The 15107-nt window shown below is 44.0% G+C and overlaps 1 long non-coding RNA gene across 1 annotated transcript; it reads right to left on the reverse strand.

The window, feature by feature from the left end:
* Positions 1-374: 374 nt before the first annotated feature.
* On the reverse strand, positions 375-7068 carry LOC104911329. Its single transcript, XR_793830.3, has 3 exons — positions 4357-7068; positions 3854-4275; positions 375-771 (listed from the first exon to the last, which is right to left on the reverse strand). It is a non-coding gene; the product is annotated as an uncharacterized LOC104911329 (long non-coding RNA).
* Between the last annotated feature and the right edge of the window lie 8039 nt (positions 7069-15107).

A 15107-nucleotide genomic window follows, 5' to 3' on the forward strand; every position in this document is an offset into this window, starting at 1 on the left:
GTGAACTTTTGAAGGTCTTAGAAGCAGATGCCGCCATCCAGAAGGGCACTGGGTGCTGATTTATGCCTTGTGAGTGAAGGCAATCCATCCAACAGCTGTGATTGCCTGTTCCACACTTACCTGCCTTTCAGGATTCTGCTTTCCTGCTGGATTTATGGCACTCCAAACAAGCAGTACTTCATCAAACCTGGCTTTGGATCAACAACACTTTCCCTTCTATTTTACTCTCCTGTCTCAGGTTCAAGGGTGCAAAGTGTCAGAATGTAAAGAGCTACTGAGGGCTAGCAGAGCCGTGGTTGCTGGGTTTTTTTTGTTTGTTTTGTTTGTTTTGTTTTTTTAATTTTATTATTTTATTGCAGCACGTTCCTCACAAATGCAAGATTATTCATACTTTTTTTCATTACAGCTACAACTGCTCATGCTTAATGTCTTTAATAGGATGAGAGGGAATGGCCTCAAGTTGCACCAGGGGAGGTTCAGGTTGGATATTAGGAAAAATATCTTCTCAAAAAGAGTGGCATTGCACTGGAAAAGGCTGGCCAGGAAGGTGGGGGAGTCACTGCCCATGAATTGTGGAGATGTGGCGCTGAGGGAGATGGTTTAGTGGGTAATATTGGTGACAGGTGGACAGCTGGGCTAGATGATCTCAGAGGTCTTTTCCAACCTTAATGTTTCCATGATTCTAAAGTCCATCTAAGCCTGAACACGAAGACCAAGGTTAAGGGTCATATGAAAGGTGATCTCTCCACCTAAACCAGCAGTCTCAGGAGCCTGTAGAAATAAAAGTTGCAATGATGACATGGAAACATCATCAGTCCAAAACCAATGCTAAAACCAGGATCATCAGAGAGTCCTAAAAGCCAGCAATTTGGAAAAAAAGATATTCATTCTCCTAAGTGGGTTTTCATTGCATGACATTTCAGGTTCAGCTGGTGTCCCATAGCATCTCCCATAGATATGGCATCAGGTCAGGCCAGGGCTGAATTGCAGTTGACTTTTGTGACCATGCTCTCATAAATATGAAATGAGCAACAATTGCTGGAAATGCTGTGGTTGCCTCTGACAACAACTTCGGGTTTTACCAGAGAGTGGTTATTGATTCCAGTACTTAAGAACCTGATGAACATCCGTTAGAAACCATTAACATCTCCCACATTATCTCCTAGACGATTAGTCTGTAAGTTACTGATGATTATTTCCATAATTTTGGAGTTGGATCTATTTTATTGTCTTTTTTTTTTTAAGTAGATGTATCATCACAGGTTATTTTCATTTTAAAATGCTTATGATCTATTAATGGGAGTGGGTGCTATGGCTTGTTTAAATGAAACATGTTCTCAAAGTCTTCGCTGAATCAAAGCCTAAAGCTCTCCCAACATATCTTTATTGCTTTTTTCTTTTCTTTTTTCTTTTTTTTTCATTCACCTTCAATAGTTACAACATCCTCAGGGCAGAGATTGCTCGATGTGAGTTTCGGGTGTGAGGTTGTGGTTGCTGTGCTGCCAACAGGATATAGCCTTGCGATAAGGCACAGCTCTCCGTGCTGCAATAGGAGCTAAAGCACTTAATGTATCTGATCCTGAACCATGCAAAACAAGAACATTGCATTCCTTTACCTTCCATTCATTCGTTTCACCACAAGGGCTGTTACGTGGCCATTTGACTGTGGGTGTGAAAGATTAACATCTATGGTGGCAGAGCCAAACCTTGACTGGAGATAATTATGCAGAAGGTATCTCATCTTCCCTGGAGGTCACTATTCTACCAAGTGCTTTTACTCAGCCTGCCAGTTTTAGGGGGAGATAAGCTTGCTTGAACATGCCCCCAGCACTGCAGAGCTTTAATATTGAGTAGGTCTGCCTGCTCATTTCCTCTTCTACCTACTATCTTCTGTGCTCTTGACAATGAGCAGACATACATGCCTCCTACTTCGAAAACTGGAGTGAGGATGTTCCTGTTGACTCATAACCTGAAAACTCCAGGAAAAGCTCAGCCATTAAAGCACAGTTTGGAAAGTGATAAGCCAAATCAAGTTTCTGCCATCTCCAGCAGTTGTTTGTTAAGTAGGAGATGGAGACAGTACTGATTAAGCTTAATGGAATACGCTTTGGTCTTGTTCCCTTTACCAAGTCCACACAGGGAAGTAAAGAATATATTCAGGTCTCTGCAATAAAAGGGTGAGAATCATCTTGCCTAACCTTTACACAGAAGATACCTACAGCGGCACCCCAGGCTCTCTTTAGAACCACTGGTAAGAAGATGTTAGATTTATCTGACCTACTTTAAAAATCAAATTGAAATCGTGTTCCAGTAGTTCCTGATGCTCTCCACTTTCATAAGCAGAGTCCCGAGAACAGCCCAGAGGCAGAAGCCCACCTTTTGCTTTGGCTCTTGTGTTCCCCTCTCTCGGTGAGATGTAGGCTGTGCTCACATGTCAGCTTCTGGCATCTGAGGTGCAGCAGCTGATGGGATTCAGCTGTGTGAAGGTGAGGATATGTGATTTTTTCCTCAGTTATTGAAGAAGAAGGAAAAATATTTCCCAACTAAGACCATCTGTTCCTTGAGGATTTGAGCTTCTTATTGCTTTGTTTGTTCACTGATAAAGAAGAACAGCAGAAGTATTGGGTTGGGTGTCTCTACTATCCCAACCAGTGACTGGACAGACCAAGAGCAGAAAACTTTACACGTGCAAAGTTCTCCTAAAGACAACCTAAAATCTCATGGACCAACATTTTGGTCTGAAGATAATAAAGGATAGATTGTTCTGCTGCCTTTTATGGAGAAAAAAAGCCTTCATCCAGGGTCTAGGCTGAAAGACATCTGAATTTTCTGCAACTAGAGGCGGAAAAAAAAGTACAGCTGAAAGACATATCAGCCAACTTTCAGGAAACTCCCCCAAACCATGACACGTTCCAGTCACCAGAGGTACAAATAGAAATGTAGAAGCTGTGGTGTGAAATTGTAGGACCTTGTTTATTCTGCACTTCCTGTCTGAAAAGTGTCTTGGTGTATATCTGGACTGCCGACTTGGCATTGCAAAGAAGAACACATTTCAACTACTGCAGTTATGTTTATAAAAATGAGTTTCACTCATTTTTACGCCTTTCTAATGCAGATGCAGCTGAACTATACTACTGATTCATGTATACACCTCTTTTCCATATAGATGATGACTGCGTCAAAAAAGTCAGCTCTCTGAAATAGCACACAGTGAAATACCACAGCAATTCTCATTTGAAGTCTATAGTGGGAGAGAAATTTCCAAAAATGAAGGGCAAGGTTCCTAATCCGTAGCAGCTTTTTGCCAACAAGATGTGGGAGAGAAGAAACAGGATGCATCCTGCATGAATCATCACTGTAACCACCCTGGATTTATTAACTGAAATAATGAGGAACACCAAAAATGATTAAAACCTCAAAATGTCTGGTGGAAGACATTGGAAAACATCTTCTCAAGGTCTGACTCTTGTGAACTATTGCCATAGACTTCCTGTTGATAGTAAAGCAGCCAGGACTAAAAGGGCCAAGCTTTCAAGACCAAATAATTTATTAAAAAAATTGAAAAAAGAGGGACATTTGTCATCAGTGTCTATCACAGAAAGAGATAAATACATCCCCAGCACCTTTCCAAAAAACACTGCTTGAGATTCTGGTAGCTGGGGACTACAGGCTGAAAGGATGAAGAACACATGAAGTGATTTAGTAGGAGGAGCAGGACTTTCCTTGCTCTTTAAGCCATAAACAGCTTCTTTGCTGTGTATTTTACAAGTTCATTTTTAAGGTTGGACCAGTAGATTCCACTGAAATGCAGCTCATGCCTAACATGGACACCAAATAAAAATATTTGCTTTACCTGAAGGGTAGTCCTGGTTCTGCAGTGCTCTCTCCTTGGCAGCTGGCTCCTGGATGGAAGCCATTTCCCAGGATGCTGATTTCCTTTGCTATTCTCTGTGGATACCTGATGAGGACCCTTCATTTCTTTGCTCAGGCTCCCCATATTCCTGCCCTTAACTGCCTCATTCTCCATGGTCCCCAGCGCTTCCTCCTGCAGTGGTTTAACCCCATGAGCTTCCTCTGGGGTCACAGCTCACAGTCATTGTGTTGCCCTCCATGTGCCATGTCCCGGCCTTAGTTTCTGCCCTTATTCATCCCAAATTTGGGCTGAGAGATTTGGGTTCTCATTGGAGCAGGATACCATGGTACCCCTAGGTAATAAATCCAGCAGAGTGAATGTCTCAAGCATCTCTTCAGTGCAGGAACATCCCCTGGAACAAGCTGGAGGAAAAGCTTCGCTTAGCATCACTTCAACAACTCAACATAAGAAGCAAAGCATAAAAACAGGTATATAGCTCTCACCTCTGCAAAGTCTGGAAATGATGGGCATGAATTTACCAGAGTGAGAAGTCCTAGACATCCATACTGGAAGGGATGTTGGGAGATCAGTGGTGTCTCTGCCATCTGTGTGACTTGTCCTGCTGCTCTGCTCTATTGCAGGCTCTCCCTGTATTCAGCAGCATTCAGCTGGGGAGGCTGGATACCTCACTATTTTTAAAAATAAATGTTAATATGATTAATTGCCAGTACTCCAGGAATGGTGCCAGGGCTAAAAAGTATCTACTAAGAAACTACCAAGAAATATTGTTAAACAGGATCTAGGAAAAAAGCCAGACAAAAATTTATGATGCTTATCTCTGCAATAATAATTTCATGGTGGTTAACCAAGGAGCAGAACAAAGGTCATCAGTTTTGTATCAGCTGGAGTTTGTGCAATTCTTTGTTTTCTTTTGTGTGAGCTTGTGCTGCAAGTTTGATGCAGAAGACCCTAGAAATGAATGGAAAAGCCTGTGAGTTCAGAGTGGGCCATTTGCATGTCTTTCTTTGCTCAAGACCAAAGAGCAGTGGATGTTCAAACCAGAAGCCTTCCCATTATTGGTCAAAACCCAACCCAGCTCTTAATGCAGGGTTAGCAGCTTTCACCTTGTTTCATTCAATGAGTTATCATAGCACAGGTTTGATAAACATCCATGTTACTGAAACCCCATGGATTAACATTTACAGTCATGAGAGACTATCTAATAATTTTGCTCTTGTGCAAATAAACATGAGACTCAACCTCATCTTGGGTTTTTCTGCTTTTCAGCAGGAAGAGGGACAAACAAGAGACCCTTGGAGACCTCTGAAAATAAATAAAAGGAGAAGAGGCTCTTTCTTATTGCTGTTTTCTCTTATTATAGTAGAAATAATTCTAGAGAAAATATACACTTTGCTTCTTGACACAGCTGCCAAGACTCTCAGTTTTACAGAGAGGATTGGGTTTCAGAATCTTTCCAAACCAGCCCCCACAAAATTAATTGACCATCCAGGAATCTTGGCTTTGGATGTTATTTATTTTGAAGGTAGAGTTCTGATCCCAGCGACTGTAGAGAAAACCTTGAGAATGCAATCTTTCTGACTCAGAGGGTGGGATTTGGCTGCCCATGCGCACAGCCTGGTGCCATCCGAGATGCCTTTGTGCATCTGAAGCATCCCACAGGCCTGGCAAAGTGAGGGGAGATGAGTGCTCTTCAGAAGCAAGAGCTGGAGTCTGGGAGCTTCTAGCATCCAGCTTGGCTCAAGGAAACTGTGTTTGGACAGCTGAATCAAGTCCTAGCATACACGTATAGCACACGTATCAGCAAATCTATCAGTCACTCAATCAATCACAAGAGATATTCCCAAATCTTCAGATTTCACGTCGGTTCTGGAGGCAATTTAAGCACTATTTTTCAATGCTCAGGACTGTGTTAGAAACACTCTATTTGCTTCACTGACACTTCCAAGCATACTGAAGCATTCATCTGGCCCAGGCTCCAAGGTCCCCACCCTGTCTCTAACGTCCTCTTCTCCATCCTCTGTCCTGCTGGGGCTCCAGCACAGCCATGGGATTCATGGTTCCCTGTCTGATCTCCAGATAATATATATATATTTTTTTTTTCCAAAAGAGAGATGTGCAAACTGCAGAGGCAAAGACTTTCCACGAGGCCAAGGGGAAAGAGCTGTGACATGGTTTATAGAGCCCAGAGGGGCAATAGAAGGGGCTGGCATGTGAACCATCAGCAGCTCTGGGGCAGCATTACCTCAGAAAGTCAGAGCTTTCACGGAAAAGCAGGATATTTTTAGGTTACCGAGTGTATTTAAATCATCTTGGAGTACATTAAAATTATAGTAATTATCCCACCTTCTCATGTGGGATTCTGGGAGGTGATAGATTGGTGGATTGTGCTGGTGGAGTCATCCTCGGCGAGGTCCTTCTGCAAAACAGAATGATTTTCTTTCCATATTTTATAGCTGCAGCATTCCTGGCCCATTAATACTTGATGACTGAATGCTGGGATCTGCTCACATTGCACCCTCCCTCTGCAGGGCTGCTTCTTGCAGCACCCTGGCACAGAGACAAACTCCTGCAAAACAAAAATGCATTTACACACGCCTGCGTTATGAGCTTGCACATGCTGGTGAGACTGATGGTCTCTTCACAGCAGTGTTTAACTTCTGAATCATTTCTTCTTGCTCCCGTATGGCAATGCAGGTGAACATTACAACTCCCAGGAAAAAAATAAAAAGAAAGCAAGAACAAAACAAAGAGTTGAATGCTGCAATCTTTTTTGTCTTTACAAAGAAGTCTTTTCCCTTATAAACAGTCATTTACAAATTCTGAGTTATCTGTGGTTTCAACTTCACATTAAAAAGCTGGTGCTTCAGATCTCCGCCCTTCTTCAACTTCTTTTCATCAAAATGAGGATTTTATCAGATATGTAGGAAGGGTTCCTGTCTGTAGTTGATGGATCAAAGTCAGGGCAAAGTCCCCACATCTCCTTTTGTTGGAGTAACTCATTTTTCTGCCAAGTCTTGAATTGTTCCTGAGCCTTGGAGATCAAAAACTGCTCAGTGTCAGCTTGGAGGACTTCCAACCCAGTGTCACCTTGGAAGTAGCCCCACACCACTGTCATCATGGAGGATCATAGAATCACAGAGTCACCAAGGTCGGAAAAGATCTTCAAAATCATCCAGTCCAACCATTCACCTACCACTAATATTTCCCCACTAAATTGTGTCCCTCAGTACAATATCTGACTCAATCACCTCCCTGGGCAGCCCATTCCAGTACCTGATCACTTTTTCAGACTTTTTCAGACTAATTTCCTGGTTACCTGAACCTCCCCTGGAGCAACTTGAGGTCCCTCTCATTGCTGTTACCTGGGAGAAGAAGCCGACAACTCTCTTCACTACAACCTCCTTTCAGAGAGTTGTAGAAAGCAATAACGTCTCCCCTGAGCCTCCTCTTCTGCATTCTGAACAGTCCCAGACTCCAGCCCAGTGTCAGCTTGGAGGTCCCAAACATCCCATTGTCACCTTGGATAACCTCCAGCCCAGCATCACCTGGGAGTTCCTACAAAGCCATGACAACAGGATCTTCAGAGCCTTGTGGGGTGTGATCCTTCCACTGAGAGCCCAGACAAGAAGAAGGAGAAACTAATAGGCATCCTTTGATGGAGGCAAGAAATTCCCAGCATAGCAAACCCGAAGGAGGAGATCTGGGCTACCACAATGTCCAAGGACAGCATCCCCATCTGCACAGGCTGCAGATCACTGCTCCTCCTCTCTTCCATCTCAGACTGAGAAGCCTCCATCACTTTCCTCAGACCCTGCTGCATCTGAACATTCCCTGCCTCACACCCATGTTCTCTGGCCCATTCCCAGTTCTTCCAGCAGCATTTTCTTGATTATTTACTCCCTTAAAATGCTGCAGAAAAATGCTGCTTTTCCTGAATACTAACAATGAAAAAAATTCCCTTCCTAGTCTGTGTGTTTTCCTCTTTTTGAAGTTCTCCATTACCGCTGAAAGGCTCTGTGACCCTTGGAGATATTTGATCCCAGTGACCTCTGGTGCTTGGGACACTGATACGATCCCACTCTGAGTTTATTCTTGAACAGAGCTCACATATCTATCCATCCTTTTATCCATACGTAAAACGGTTGTCCCCTTTATCCCTCTCATTCCAGTGCTATCTGATCAATTTTTGTATTTCCTTACACTTCTTTCATCAAATTAATATCTTTCCCCCGAGGGAAATCTCCCGGATTTTCTCCTTTTACACCCTGTCATGTCCCCCTCCAATTTCCCTTCTCCAGACCCGATCCCCTTCTCTCCACACTGCCAATTCACAGTTGTATTACGTATTCAGCATAACATATATATTTAAATGGGATGATTTCCAGTAATGTAAACAGTCTGGCCCATTAATTTCAATGGTGGAGCTGACAGCTCGGGGCTGGTGTTTCATAGCCTGGTGACACATGAGTGCAGCTGCTTGAACTCGACGGGTAACTGTTTCCAGCGCCGAGCTGCACATCTGCAGGAGGAAGGAAATACTTTCTGTAACACTGGAAAAAAATAAAGCCGCCTAGATTTCCCTCCCCCCTCACCCCCAGATGATGATGTTCATCATTCAAATGTTTCAGCTGAGTGGGTGTTTAATTCAAAGTTGGATAGGGGACATTTATGATGTGTTGCTCACGCTGCTGTTGATTCTTTGTTCCAGGTGTTGCACTGCTGAGGTCTCTTCCAAAATCCCTCCATTCTGTGCCCAGCAACATTGGTAGCCCCAATACCTTTGGAGCAGTTGCTTAATTAAAGGACTGATTTCTCTTCAAGGAGGCTGCAGCATGAAGTTAGACTGTCCTTCTTGCACTGTTACTGAAAGGAGGTTGTAGTGAGGTGGGGTCACCCTCTTCTCCCAGGGAACAGCGACAGGACAAGAGGTGATGGCCTTAAGTTGTGCCAGGGGAGGTTCAGGTTGGATATTAGGAAAAATTTATTCTCCAGAAGAGTGGTGATGCAGTGGCACAGGCTGCCCAGGGAATGGTGGAGTCACTGTCCCTGGAGGTGTTCCGGAAACAAGGAGAGTGGAGCTAAGGGACATGGTCAGTGGGCACAGTTTGGGTGGGTTGGGGCTGGACTTGGGATCGTAGTGGTCTTTTCCAACCATAGTGATTGTGTGATTCTGTGACTGACAAATGACTGCAAAGGAGAACAAATAACGAGATTTCTCTGATGGGACTAACTTACTAGGCAACCACTAACCTGCCAAGCAAGGGCTGGGTCACAATTGGGGACACCAGCCTTGCTGATGGAATACAGAAGACAAAGTAAGCAAAACATTAGGATTGACTCAGACTTTTCAGTAGCTCAAGGAAAATGTGTGATTAACACCAGGAACCCCTCCAGCTTTTTTTTTTCCCTCAAAGTAACTCAGTATCTTCTCTGTAGATATTCAAGACCCAACTGGACGCTTTCCTGCTCAACTTACTGCTTTTAGCAGATGGTTGGACTCGATGGTCTCCAGAAGTTCCTTCCAATCTCTATGGCTATGTGATTCTATGAGTTATCCAGACAGACTGAGGTACCCAGAGGACATCATTTGTGCTGCCGTTTGTTGGCAGGCCATGCCCCCATGTGTCACCACACGTGGGATCTTCTCTTAGAAAGAGGAATGTATGAAGATAATCTCAAGCTCAAACTGGAGTGGATATGGAAGCACAGTGGGACAGGAAGAGAAAGGAAGTCTGTTGGACTACATGCCAAAGCATAAGCAACAATTTTCAGTCTCCAATGTTGTTTTTTTCTTAATCTTTCTGAGCAAAATTCAGATGCTGAGGAGAACAAACTACCACTGCTTAAATAATTCTTGCTGAAGGATGCCTAGCTATGTCTGAAAATAGAGAATGTGTAGGGCCCTAAACACGTCCCAACAAAGTGTTGCTAGAAAGTGTACTCTGCCTCCATGACATCCTCTCAGCAGCCCTGTCCTTTGGGTGTTGTTCTTTGAAGATCCTTTGAAGATCCTTTGAGATATGTTCTTTAAAAACTTGCTCTAGTCTTCTTCTAGTGTGCTGGGCATCTGGTTCTCTTCTGTCTCATTAGTCCACTATTCTACCAGCCTGTCATCCCTCCTTGAAGGACCTGAGGAAGGTGGGAATCCATACTAAGCTGGTTTGGGAGGACCACAGACACTACGTGCCTTTCATAATAAGATGCATCTTAAAAAAAAAACAAAACAAACAAACAAAAAAAAAAAAAACACACCAAAACTTCTTTCTGAAGCATTTTGAAAAGGCAATAGCAGGCAACAGGTCCTGTAATTGATTAACCAAACTCAAAGAATCATTCAGCTGATCCAGAGTACATACTTGCATTCAACAGTATGGTCAGTTATTGCACCTTGTGACCTACTGAAACATGGACAAGAATTTGCCCTTCCCTGTAGCTCACTGAAGTTTCTTTTCAACACATTACTTCTTGTCTCCAGGCTCAAAAGTTTGTTTCTGAGAAGCACAGATTTTCCAGAAGAAACTCATAGCTGTTTTGTGGAGTTCATTTTGTATCTTTTCTAGAGTAGCAGATTTCCCAGTTCAGGTGGTAAATCCAAGGTGGGAGGGAAGAGGCTTAATTTTCCCTACAAGAGTGAAAAAAGCTGAACTCTCATGAATATCAGTGCTCCCAGACTGCTGAGATGCCCTAAAAACATGAATGACAATTTTACGCCTACATCAAGGCTGAGCCAAATTCTGCATTAACAGCTTAATGGATCCATGTCCAACTTTCTTCTGGAGTTGTTTCAGGGTGGGAAATGAGATGGTTCTTGTGTATGATCATGTCTCACAATTGGTTTGGCGCTGAAATGATGCAATGACAGCTTGTAATGGCGGTGAACCGGGGCCTCCATTGACTGTAATGAGATCCCAGACTAACTTAGATGGAGGCTACAGCTATTTAAGCAGCACCTAGATGGGCTGAAGCTTGCTGCCCTTTGATTTGCGATTCCGAGGTGTCCACTTCTGTAATTCTGGAGCCGTATGACAAGAACCAGAATCCTGTCCTCTCATCTAAGCCTCTAATTTTGAGAGCCCACAAGTGTGAATGACTGCCAGTGCATCTCCCTACTGCAGTGCTTTTCCCAGATGGACTCACTGTCTACAATTGTTTAGACAAGATCAGATGACTCATACACCATTCCTTCCCATTAAAGAAGCCTGCCATGGTCAGTCCTTTTGGAGAATTTATGCTTTGGACATCTAAAGGCTGGTGAACCCTAAACCAGGAAATGAAGAGAGACTGCATCACTGTCAGAGCTAAGAGGTGAGAATGGCTGCATTCTTCCTCATCCTAACTCTCAACTACTTTGCGCTTGTTTGTTTCTTTGCAGAGAAATAAAATAATTGCATATCTGCTCCCTTGCCTGTCTCTGACTTTGAACAGGACTCTGAAAGACAGTGGGACAGGATTTGGGCTGCCTTAAAGTTCAGGCTACATGGAAAATTGTTTATTTGCCTGTTTATATCCTGTAATAAAAAGTACACAAACAAAACCTTCCTTCTTCCCCTATTAAATCCTTGAATTTATGTGCATAGCTAGTTTATATAATCCTCAGCTCAGTATGTTTACAGCATGCATGTTGTCTGAACAATATGCAAGCAGTAGAAGAGCTCCAACAGCACAGATGAGTGCTGGTGCCCCATTATTGCAGAGAGGAAACTGAGGCACCCATGGACCCAGCAGGATTTCAGGTCCAGAGGAGCAACTCTTTGGTAGATTTTAATTTTGGAATGCCAAAGTGCAGGGATTGTGTCCTACCTTACAAAGGTCTTGCCTATGGCATGTTGCTTGTTCCTCTATCTTATTTACTCTCATTTTGCCCGAAAAGATAGTTTGTTGGGTAAGGGAACTCTTTTCTTACAATTTGCACCCGATGCTGGGCAATGAGATCTCTCTCTTGGGTAAGAATCATCTTTTTAATATCTTCAAGGCTATATTTAACAGGAAGAAAAGATACCCATAGATTTCTTGCATTTTGACATTGGTTGTCAACACCCCTGGGATAAACCACTGAGTAATGTGGAGGGTGAGTTCAACTCCTCCAGGGCTGAGAGGACGTTGGAAATCCCAGGGCAGAACATGTTCCAGAATGCATACAACTTTCAGACTGCACCTTGATGTAGAAGAACAAGCTGGAAACTTTACCAGCCATCCTCGTCCTGCTGCCCAGTTGTCAGACGTATCTGTGCTTCAGATCTATTTGTGCTGCGAAGAAATGTTGCTGCATAACTTCTCTCTTAATCACTTAGTGTGAGCTCTTAGGAGGGAGGGCTGGATTTATAGGATTCATAGGATTTGTAGAATTTTCAGGCTTGTTGTTAAACTGATTGACTGGGGACAAAGGACTCTGGTCTTCCACCATGACAATTACTAGAGTAAGCAACATATTCCACTGAATGCCTGTGAAGTTCAGTCTCAGTGTTAGGATTCACCACAAGGAAAATCCAAGCTGAAAGTCGCACAAAAAGATTCATTGCAGCCACTTGTCTCCTTCACACAGCAAAAAAATATGCAGCTGATCTTTCCATCCATTTCAGCTGTTTGTTGCCCAGCTCAATTGGGCTCTGCTCTTAGGCACTGAGTCTTCAAAATCATGTCAGCACTGAAAGTCAAGGCAGTGCTAATGTTTTCCACTGAATCTTTGCTAAGTGACAAGAACCAGCATAACTAATTTGGGTCTGATGTAATTGTCTGTGGGCAGGATAAGGAAAGCCTAAATACAGGTGGCTGATGCCATCTGAAATGTCCCAGACTATCTCAGTCATTCATGTATACCTGGCAGGCACCAGATCCAGATGATATCGAGTTTACAGGTGCCCTGTGTGCTTCTGGAGCTGCAGCAAGAGGCCAACTGTGACATCTTAGGACAGCAAAAAGGCCATAGTCTTTCATATTACGCTTCTGAATCTCATTTTAATGACTGGTCATATGCAACACACCCAACCACCATGAGCTGTCCAGGCATCTCCATTGACTGTCACTGCTATATTTTAACAATTAAGTTCTCTGTAAACAGATTTGGGCAATGGAAGCCCATCACACGGTGCATCCCAGTGTACATATCTAAAACAGAGCAGATAAATCACACCTTACAAGTGACTGCTTCTGTCTGTTGGCTGAAAAGGGAACTGTGACCAGGACTGGCCATGCAAAGTGAGGGGAACTGGGTACAACCACTGATTCATAGAATCACTACGGTTGGGAAAGAGTGCTGAGATCCTGAAGTCCAATCCCAACCCACCCCCACCGTGCCCACTGACCATGTCCCTCAGTGACACAACTTCACAGTTCTGGCACACCTCCAGGGGTGGTGACCTCACCAGTTCCCTGGGCAGCCTGTGCCATTGCATCACCACTCCTTCTGAGAAGAATTTTTTCCTAGTATCTAGCCTGAAAGATGAAAAATGAAGATGAAAAGACTCAATTAAAAACATCTTGGCAAGGGGGTCTGCCCACATTTCAAAGCAGCTCTATCCCAGCCTTCTTTGCCCCATGTTTCCCCATGGCATGGAGCTGCAGAGAAGCAAACAGCTATGCAGCAGCAGCTCCCAAGTCCATTGCACATTGTTATAACTGCAGGGGCTGCCAGGAATGGTGCATGCCCAGCACACAGCTCTGCAAGGTGCTCAGCAGCCAAGCAAGCTGTCCAAGCCCACTGAAAACCTGCCACCCTTAATGCAATACGGCAAAATGCTTTCCTCCTTCTGCTCCCTGGTGCTTATCGATTGGAGTATTAATAAAATCTTGTTCCAAGCTCCCTCAGCTTCCGAGATTACTTGGGAGCAGTCCAGCCCTACAGCCCCAGCCATGCTTGTAATGTGGGGACTGGAGGATCAAAAACATTTCTAAATGGCTCTGCTAATCAGTCATCAACAATTGGGTAAATTAAGCCCTGCAGTCTTTCCTTTTGTGAGCGAGGGATCTGCTGGACATATCTTTAATGAGCAGATTCTTATCCCTCTAATATTCCTTAATACCTTTCTAGAGGAAATGAACTGCGGGGAGACTTTGTTGGTGGAATGAGAGGAATGCAGATAACTGCTGGTTGCTGCTTTCTCACATGCCGGGCTGCGTGCCGGACCAAAGCCCTGGCTAAGCAAGGCACGCCGGGTCTCAGTTTCCTTCCAAAGATCCTGGTAACTCCAGCTTTCCTCTGGCCAATGTGTGGCTTTGTGTCCTCACTGCAGAGCTAAGCTCTGTCCTTGCTCACCTCCCAGTGGTCCACGTTCCTCTGGGGTGAAGGCTTGTCCTGCAAAGCCCATCAGGAAGATGCACGCAGCTCCTGAGGTACTGGCCTAAGAGATTCCTGTTAATTATTAACGTGCAAGAAGCAATGCAAACACCACAGGAAGGCAAAGAGGCTCCGTCCATCCTGAACCTGGGTCTGGGGAATGCTGTCCTTTGTTACCTTTTCTATGGTATAGAAAAATAGAATCACTGAGGTTGGAAAATGCCTCTAGTCCAATCATCAACTTATCATTCCACCCCTACCATGCCCACTGACCACATCCCTCAGTGCCACATCCCCACAGTTCTGGAACACCTCCAGGGATGGTGACCCAACCACCTCCCTGGGCAGCATGTGCCAATGCATAACCAGCCTTTAAGATGATAAGTTTTTCCTTTGTGTTTTCCTGTTTTACTGTGGCACACTGTAAAACTTTTTTACATTGTACACTGTATTTGTGCTATAGGTCCCACGCGTGTTAAGAGGTCCTGAGTTTTGTGGCCTGTAATAAGTTTTGGCTGTGAGATACCAGAATATGCAGATATTTCTGTACCCAGAGACACCTGACACACCACTGTCTCCTGCACTAAAAACCAGACACCAACATTTCTCAGCAGAATAAGATGGATGTCCAGGCATGGACAAAGTAGCATCTACAGATGGTGCCAACGTGCAAAGACACAGGCCTTGTAGGAAACACACTCTGCAGCTCTGCTAGGTACTGCTGGCTTCAAAAGTGAAGAATTTGGATGCTTTGGACCCAAACTAGGAGATCTCCGGATTTAATGAAGGAAAACTCTTGTTCCTACACGTTAGGATTACACCAGTGAGAGTAGACTCAGGCCCAGCGACCCATTACGAATATGCCTGATGGTGCATGCAGTTTAGGCAGAGCATTTAATTTCTCCAGAGGGAGCCTAGCTTGACAGCATTTTACCTCCTAAGTGCGACGGCACGGCAATT

Source organism: Meleagris gallopavo, chromosome 6 (genome assembly GCF_000146605.3).
Source record: "Meleagris gallopavo isolate NT-WF06-2002-E0010 breed Aviagen turkey brand Nicholas breeding stock chromosome 6, Turkey_5.1, whole genome shotgun sequence".
In the NCBI taxonomy this organism is placed as follows: domain Eukaryota; kingdom Metazoa; phylum Chordata; class Aves; order Galliformes; family Phasianidae; genus Meleagris; species Meleagris gallopavo.